The sequence below is a fragment of the Carassius gibelio genome, chromosome A2 (assembly GCF_023724105.1).
Source record: "Carassius gibelio isolate Cgi1373 ecotype wild population from Czech Republic chromosome A2, carGib1.2-hapl.c, whole genome shotgun sequence".
NCBI classification, from domain to species: domain Eukaryota; kingdom Metazoa; phylum Chordata; class Actinopteri; order Cypriniformes; family Cyprinidae; genus Carassius; species Carassius gibelio.
Genome location: NC_068372.1, coordinates 28,835,808 through 28,845,101, shown reverse-complemented (window position 1 = coordinate 28,845,101; position 9,294 = coordinate 28,835,808). Strand labels below are relative to the sequence as shown.

Sequence of the window (9,294 nt, the reverse complement as noted above, 5' to 3'; positions counted from 1 at the left end):
ATTTCCAGTCTTTAACATGGACAGCCAAAACTCACAGGTTTAAACGTTAAAGCTGGTCCCTGAAACTGAAAGATATTCAGATGAATATACACTAACACTAAGAGGTTTACTTGTCTTGAAATGAGATTGACATCTATTATTCTTGTTGATTGTGGCAATTCCATTTTTGGGAATATATATTTTTGTATTCAGAACATTTTATACTCAAAGTATATTGAGTAGCAACATACCTTTTTTTGAGGACTGAACTTTCTGATGAAGTGAAATTCTTGTTTAGAGTGAACAATGTGAACTGTTGACTTGACTTTTCTTAAAAGAAAAAAGTAAAGACAGTTTTGTTAAACATGTTTAAACATAGGTGCAACATTTGTAGAATAAGTGATTAGAAAATGTAGAACTTACTCATGTTGTAGGATATGTTCTCCCTTCTAGCAGACAGAATCATTTTAATAGTGAGTGAATGTTCTGTGATTATAAAGCCGCACTTCCTCCAGCTGGAGAGCGATGGGTTACATCAGGATGTGATCACTGTCTGTATGATGCGGTCTGTATGGACGGTCATCTGTATGATCAGCTTCTGTATGACCAGTCATCAGCGTGCTGGCCATTCTCTTATGTATTGCATCTCGACCTGACGAGTCACTCTATGTCTTATGTTTTTACTTAAGTTTAACTATTTCTGATGGCAAGAATGGCTGTTTTAGTGTTATTATCAACATTGTTGTTTCATAGATAAACAGAATATGAAATATTGATAAATGTAAAGGCAACCAAACAGGCGTCACAATTCACAGTCTCATTGGGGACCATTTTTACACTTTCTCAATCCTTGACTCTTGGTCAGGAGCCCTTGTCGTAAATTTGTAGTTTGTCCATTTAGTGCAGTTTTTCCATGTGCAGGGTATTTCACTGGTTTCTTTGAGATACCTTTGCATCAACAGACGCTGTGGACAGGGACATTTATTACGTCAGTTTTGATGTCTTTTATCTCAAACTCAAATTCAGCTGTATTTTATGATGACTGTGTTTATGGAGTGGAATCATTTTCAGTTATTAATACCTCAATGTTGAAACTTTTCACAGAAACTTATTGTATGACTTCAGAAGACTTTGAATACAACACAAATACTTTTATAATGTTTTTTTTAAAAATCCCTGATTATTTTTCAAGCTACATAATCTTAAAGCAAACCAATCCCGGTCAAAGTGACTTGTTTTAAAGAATCCCCACATCCCCCAGTTCCCCCAGCAGCGTCTGGTAAACTGATTGTTCTCTCTTTTTATATGTTAATGGCACCAATGTCTCCACATTCCTGAGCATTATCACCTGCCCTCTCACAGCAAACAGTACCAACAACTAACTGAGTCTCATCCAATCATGCTCCAGATATCTGGGTGGGGTTTTATATATATATATATATATATATATATATATATATATATATATATATATATATATATATATATATATATATATATATATATATATATATATATATATATATATATATATATATATATATATATATATATATATATATATATATATACTGTTTTCCTGACAGAATCTTCATTGATTTTTTTTTTTTTTTTTGTGAAATAAAATTCTAAAACCTTGAAGGACAAACAGCTTTTTGAGATTCCTACATTGCCTACAAGGGACCACATACAACAAAGCCTACTAAGGCCATTTCTCATCTCTTTTTTCCATTCAAGACTGAAAAGGTAAGTTATACATTCTGAATTTAGATTCTGATAATATGTAAATAGTAGACTTAAAAAATAAATGTGTCAAAAATGCATGCAGACTGTTAAAATTTGTATGTAGTCTCTTAGTAAATGTTAGTGCTGTTTAATCTCTATTTACTGAATATATTTGTTCATTTATTGATTGATTGATTTTTTTTGTGTGGTTGTTTCTTAAATATTGTTTTTCATTTTGGCAAATGCAGTGTACCCTAAACAGATCTTGAATATTTCACAGGAAAATGAGATTCAGAAGAGTCTGTCCTGAAAAGGAAGCTTTGAAATTCATCGCATCTGGGAAAGATAAAGACATATTTCAGTCAAGAGTCAAGAGAAAGGTAAGTTATCATTTAAGACTCGGTCTCCAATACTGTATGACTGCAAATATTAATTAAATACTTGGCATAGTAGCTTATGAATTTCAAGAAGTGTACTGTGCAATGTTATTACTTGTTCATAGTGTGCAGTGTGAAAAAATACAGAAACAGAAATTATAGATAATCAGTGGCTTGAATATTTAGTGTATTTTAATTTTGATGCACAGTTATAAAGATTGTAATGTACTGATAATCATACTTGATAAAATATAAAATATTGATAATCATTGGAACTCGAAAACAACTGGGACACATATTAAACTTGTATCATAAATGTATGTATTCTCTAAAGCTAATATGTGCATGTGTATGTGTTTGTGACCAACAGATTGTTGATGAACAGAAAAGAGCAGATTTGTGTGCATTTGTGACCACAAACATCACTAAAGGAGAAGAAATGATGTTCGACTGCAGAGATCCTGACTGCCCATGGAGACAGGTACATTTCTATTTCAATAACTTTAGCTCATATTTCAGAGTTATTTCATGAATTGTTATTTATTTGTAGTAAATCAAATTTACTTTGAGTTTTAATGTAAAATAATGGAATTAACTTGGCAAACTTGTTACTAACAATGTTAAATCAGTTTGGTTTGGGATCAGTACGATTTTTTAGTCTTTAAAAGAATATTCTGCTCACCAAGTCTGCAAGTATTATCACAGTTTAAAGTAACATCTCTCTCTCTCTCTCTCTCTCTCTCTCTATATATATATATATATATATATATATGTATATATATATATATATATAGGCAAGATATCTATAGATATCTCGATATAGGTCTATTCAGTTTATTTTAAATAAATGCTGTAATTTTGACCTTTATTTTCATTGAATATCCTAAAAAGTACTATATATATCACAGTTTCCACAAAACTATGAAGCAGGAAAATATGCTTTCAACACTGATAATATAAGAATCATTATTAATGATTGAGAACCAATAATAATTGATCATAAAAGAACATCAATTCTGCTAATTTAAATGATTTCTGAAGATCATTTGACACTGAAGAGGTGAGTAATGATGCTGACATATTTCACAATTTTAAATTCATTTTACAATATTTCTGATCAGGTAAATGCAGCCTTGATTAGCAGAAAAGTCTTCTTTTAAAAGCATTAAACCAGTCTTCCTGATCCCAGACTCACTGGTCAGGTGTGTTGATCCTGTGAGAGGTGTGAATGTTTGCGGGGGAGAGAGAGAGCGTGAACAGAGCAGACAGCACTACAACACAATAGAGATTACTGATCAAAGTGAAGAAAAAACAATCCACATTGGTATGGTCTTTACTATATTTCATAAAATAGTAGCACTTTCCCATAAGATGTCATTGGTTAACACTAGTTAACATGAAAATCACTTTTAAAGTGTTTATTAATGTTAGTAAACATTACTTTCATCATTAACAAATACAATGTTTGATTTTAATAATGTATTAATAAATATTATTTAATGGAGCTGAGCTAACATTAACAAAAAATAAACAGTTGTATTTTTTTAATGTTAACAAAGCTTAAATATTTAAACAAATGTATTTCTCATTGTTAGTTAATGTGTCCTGTCCATCGCTCAGTGTTTTTAAATCAAACTTAAAGACTCATTTTTACACCCTTGCATTTGAGTCATGCAGTGTACGGTTCTTTTGATGTATGTTTTTATTTTTTTTAAATGTGTATATATACATATTTTTTATTTTAATTTTTGATCTCTGTTGCTTTTAAAGTAACCTTTTCTTGTAAAGCAGTTGGATCAATGATGGTTGTGTTAATGTTGTGCTCTATAAATAGAAATTGACTTGACCTGACTTATTGTAAAGTGAAACTTTACACTTCAACACTTTATTTAAAGTGAATAATGCATTGGTAATCCAGAATAATGCATTAGTTAATCAATAATTATTGGCTTATTCTGGTCAATAAACTTGAATATCACTTAGTAAGAGCCACTCAATAATTGTGAAAAAGTTAATAATTAATTACTGGTTTGTTTATTCCTAACTAATGCACAATTCTGGATCCTTAAAATGTTAGGTTAATCATGAATTACTAGTGTGTTATTACATGAATTACATCTTTTAATTTGGGTCTGGGTTTGAGTATAAAAGGGGATGCAAGTCAACAAGTTTAATGTATGCAATGATAAAATCAGTTTTACAAAAAAAGAGCACTTGTTGAATTGTTCTGCATGTCACTTTCAGCGTTCATAACAATATCATTATTAATTCTGTACAGCTTAGTCAGGTGGCCATTACTAGACATTGTTATAAATGAATCTTCTATATTACAGGTAGCAGGATGCTTGGTCCATTACATCCTGACGGATGGGCAACACCCTCATCAGACTACTACACCCTACACCCAGGATCCACTTTGTCTGTCTCTACATGTCAGAACGAGTAACTTCAGTCTTCAATGGGATGAAAGACTAAACATATCTTAAGCAGAATGCTGAGCAAATCAGTGGAAGAGCGTCCTACTATTGAGGAAAGCCTTCAGGAAGTCAAAACTATGTGCAAAGACTTATTGTAGAGTTTACAATAAGCATTAAAATGATTGGATATAAGTATTAGTGTGAATTTACAGGTTTGATCACCAGTCTTATCAAATATCAACCACAAACAGCTACAGCTCAGGAAAGTCTTCAGTCTTCAGTCTTCTGAAGTCACTAGTGCCATTAAATCAAAACGGTATGATCCATTCACCATAAACAATACACAAGATCTAAAGATCATTGTCTTTTCATGTTTTCAACTTTGTAAAGTATGTATTACTGACATTACATTTTTTTTAATTCATTCATATATTTATTCACTATATATATTTTTTATCTTGTAATTTTGTTAAATAGCAAGAGCCAGAAAGCCCTGGTCAGAAACAGAGGAAAGTCATAGAACACTGTTTCAAGATCTACTTGGAGGAGATGAAGGCTCCTGGAAAAGTGGACTGTGAAAGATGCATAAATGCAAACAGGATTCTATAGGGTAATGGAAGAGACCAGAAAACAGTTAAATACTTTGTGCTCAACAGAATAATTTCAGTTAAGAGAAGTTTGGGTGAACAGTACTGAAGCCCATAAACCCTGAGAGCGTGTGATGTGGAGTATCAGTGTTGAGTTATTAACTGTGCTGTGACATTGACAGTCCATGTACATGCAGCATCAGTGCGTCATAGCATCGAAACGATTGACTACAGCTGTTTTCAGCTCCTGTTTGGGACTCTGTTTTAGACCTGTTATAACTTTGATGTAAGCCACTGTAATTTTGAACTATTTTTTTTTTTTTTAAATAAACAAATTTTATTATTTTCATTTTGATTTGTTGTTTTACTTTTCTTGGCAATGTTGATAATAAAAATGGAGCCCCTAAATCAAGTGCTGCTCTGAAAAATGTCAGTGTGTTAAACGACTAAAGTGCCAATGCTTAAAGTATTTTATATATAATATATATTGCTTGTTGCATTGAGAATTTTCAGCTGGTTCTACAAATGTGCAAATGTTAAAAGACATTCAGTTCATCTAATTTACTGGAGCCAACTGAAGATTTTAATGCAGTAAATAAAAAAATAAAATAAAAACACTGGTCCCCTGTTAGATGGTGAAGTGTGACGCCTGATCGGCTGACCTTACATTTAACAATATTTCACATTCTCACCATCTCTGAATGCTATGGCAAGGATGATAATATAATGTTACAATATATGTTGATTGTAACATTGATTTAGAAATTTAGCCAAGTGAATATTTTCAAAGTCAACATGAAATCTTCAAGAAATGTCAAAGCAACCAAAGAGATGTCGCAGTTTACCATTTAACAGGGGACCTAAGTGTTCAGATCAACATTAGCACTATTCCATCTATCTGTTCTATCCATCCATCCATCCATCCATCCATCCATCCATCCATCCATCCATCCATCTATCTATCTATCTATCTATCTATCTATCTATCTATCTATCTATCTATCTATCTATCTATCTATCTATCTATCTATCTATCTATCTATCTATCTATCTTTAAAAAAAAAAAAAGCCTCCAAGATCAAACCGGTCCCCAGTTAGATGGTGAAGCATGACGTGATCTGTTTGTTTGCCTTTACATTTAACAAATTACTTTTATTTATTTATTTATTTCTGAATATAATGGCAATGCTGATAAAACCCTAAAAATGGAGCCTCTGAAAAATGTCAGTGTTAAACAGCTAAAGTAGCCTGGTTAAAATATATTTTACCGAACTCAACTGAAATTTTTCAATGCAGCAAGCTAACATATAATATTGTTTCTTAAGTTTACATATAATGTAGTTTCTTAACTTAACATATAATTTTGTTTCTTAAATTAACATATAATATTGTTTCTTAACTTAACATATAATGTTAATGTGTCTGTGATGTAAGAAGAGGTGATTCAGTCTAACAGGCGTCACACGTCACCATCTAACTGGGGACCAAACTCATTTTATCTAACACATGCACTCTTTACTGTCAGAAGTATTGACATGCAATTGTTATCTTAAAGAGCTCTTTCTGCTCTTTTTAACCCATAAATTTGTTTTGTTGATGTAAATTAAACAAACTAATAATGCTTTACTTGAGAAATTAATGTAATTATTTTTCTTCTCGCCTTTTATTGTTTGATTAGCATTAATGCCAACACTTAACTCAAGCCACAAGACAAGATTTTTACAGATAAAAAAAAAGGAATCTTAATGACCAACTTCTGGTCTAAAAATGTTTGACTGGAAAAATCATCTTGTAATCAATATAATTTCAGTTCTACTTTCTGAGTATGAATTATCATATGCAGTAAAAACAACAACACTCAAGCTGTGTAAAAGGTTTTGTTCAACTGACTGGATTCTCTCCTGCATGATTTTATCTGAGTCTCTATAGACACTGGAACCGTACATGAATTATGAGCTTCTAGAAGTGGGATCCCAATTTGTCAGTCATCACCGATGTGACGTTGAGAGTGAGTGACTGAAAGTGAACTCCTTTTCACAAACTGAACATACAAATAAACACATAACAAATAACATAATAGTCGTATTAAGTAGAAACAATAAGTGCGCTCTATATATTCAAAGTTCAAATAGAGAAAGATAACAGATCTATAGACAACTACAAAACCTGTTATAGCCTACATACTAATAACAGTCTAGATATGTTATGAAGCCTAACTTGCGAGCATCAGGGAGTCACTCTCAAAATGCGGGGTAGTAAAATCCCTTTTAAATATGCGTACATGTTTCGATTTAATGATCGCGGGATCACTCGGTGGTGCTGAACATACATTACAAGACATTCCTTTTGTCAGACACTCTACAACGAATCCTCCTTTGATGTTTCTTATCAGCCAATGAGGGTCATTTTTGTTTGTGTTGAACAGAAAAAAGTCAAATAATAAAAACAATTCCACACAGGCTAAACTGTACATACTAAACATACACGGCAACAGATCTGTGCATGTAGTGGTGATTTCACTAGAGTAAAGCACACTGGTCCCCTGTTAGATGGTGAAGTGTGACGCCTGATCGACTGACCTTACATTTAACAATATTTCACATTCTCACCATCTCTGAATGCTATGGCAAGGATGATAATATAATGTTACAATATATGTTGATTGTAACATTGACTTAGAAATTTAGCCAAGTGAATATTTTCAAAGTCAACATGAAATCTTCAAGAAATGTCAAAGCAACCAAAGAGATGTCGCAGTTTACCATTTAACAGGGGACCTAAGTGTTCAGATCAACATTAGCACTATTCCATCTATCTGTTCTATCCATCCATCCATCCATCCATCCATCCATCCATCCATCCATCCATCCATCTATCTATCTATCTATCTATCTATCTATCTATCTATCTATCTATCTATCTATCTATCTATCTATCTATCTATCTATCTATCTATCTATCTATCTATCTATCTATCTATCTGTCTATCTGTCTATCTATCTGTCTGATCAAATTATCATCACTGATAGGACCTTCTCACGAATGGGTTTTGGTTGCATTCATACGTTGAGAAGTGTACTGGGGTTAAGCCAAGAAAATGTCAAATAAATGTCAAATATATATATATAGTTAATTATAAGAGGCATTACCTCTGCCCTTGAACTGTTGACAGCTGGCTGACTCTAATTATATTACTATTTTTATTACTATTATTATTATTTGAAAAATAAAGAAACTAAGTACCTACAAACTAACTATAAAAACACTTCTCAATGTGTCAGTATGATAAGTACATATACGTATATTGTGTATGTATACATATTTATACAATAAAAACTACATTTATTCAGACACCTTGAACATTTCACACATTATCACAGTTTATTTGCTATAGTTTAGATAATGGTAATAAAAGATGACAAGAACTCAGAGTTAAACTGTCAGAACAAATTCATCTTGATAATATCAGTTAGCACTTAAGCAAAAAATGGTCAGGTCTATTGTCAGAATAATTTTTGGTCCCAAATTTTTAGCAAATTTACTGGTAGTCCACTTTATGAAGAATTTCTGGTTATAATATGCCAGAGTTTTTCAAAATTATATATTGATTGTTGCATTAAAAAAATAAATTGAATATTTTCAAAGTTAACATGAAATTGGCAAGAAATGTCAAAGCAACCAAAGAGATGTCGCAGTTTACCATTTAACAGGGGACCTAAGTGTTCAGATCAACATTAGCACTATTCCATCTATCTATCTATCTATCTATCTATCTATCTATCTATCTATCTATCTATCTATCTATCTATCTATCTATCTATCTATCTATCTATCTATCTATCTATCTATCTATCTATCTATCTATCTATCTATCTATCTATCTGTCTGATCAAATTATCATCACTGATAGGACTGGGTTTTGGTTGCATTCATACGGCGAGAAGTGTATTGGGGATAAGCCAAGAAAATGTCAAATAAATGTAAAAAAAAAAAAATAATAATTATATATATATATATATATATATATATATATATATATATATATATATATATATATATATATATATATATATATATATATATATATAGTTAATTATAAGAGGCATTACCTCTGCCCTTGAACTGTTGACAGCTGGCTGACTCTAATAATATTACTGTTTTTATTACTATTATTATTATTTGAAAAATAAAGAAACTAAGTACCTACAA

General features: G+C 31.5%; 1 long non-coding RNA gene across 1 annotated transcript; it reads right to left on the bottom strand.

The window, feature by feature from the left end:
* LOC128023852 (uncharacterized) lies at positions 1–1,300 on the bottom strand. The gene is made up of 3 exons (XR_008186036.1): positions 403–1,300; positions 231–309; positions 1–59 (listed from the first exon to the last, which is right to left on the bottom strand). It is a non-coding gene; the product is annotated as an uncharacterized LOC128023852 (long non-coding RNA).
* Between the last annotated feature and the right edge of the window lie 7,994 nt (positions 1,301–9,294).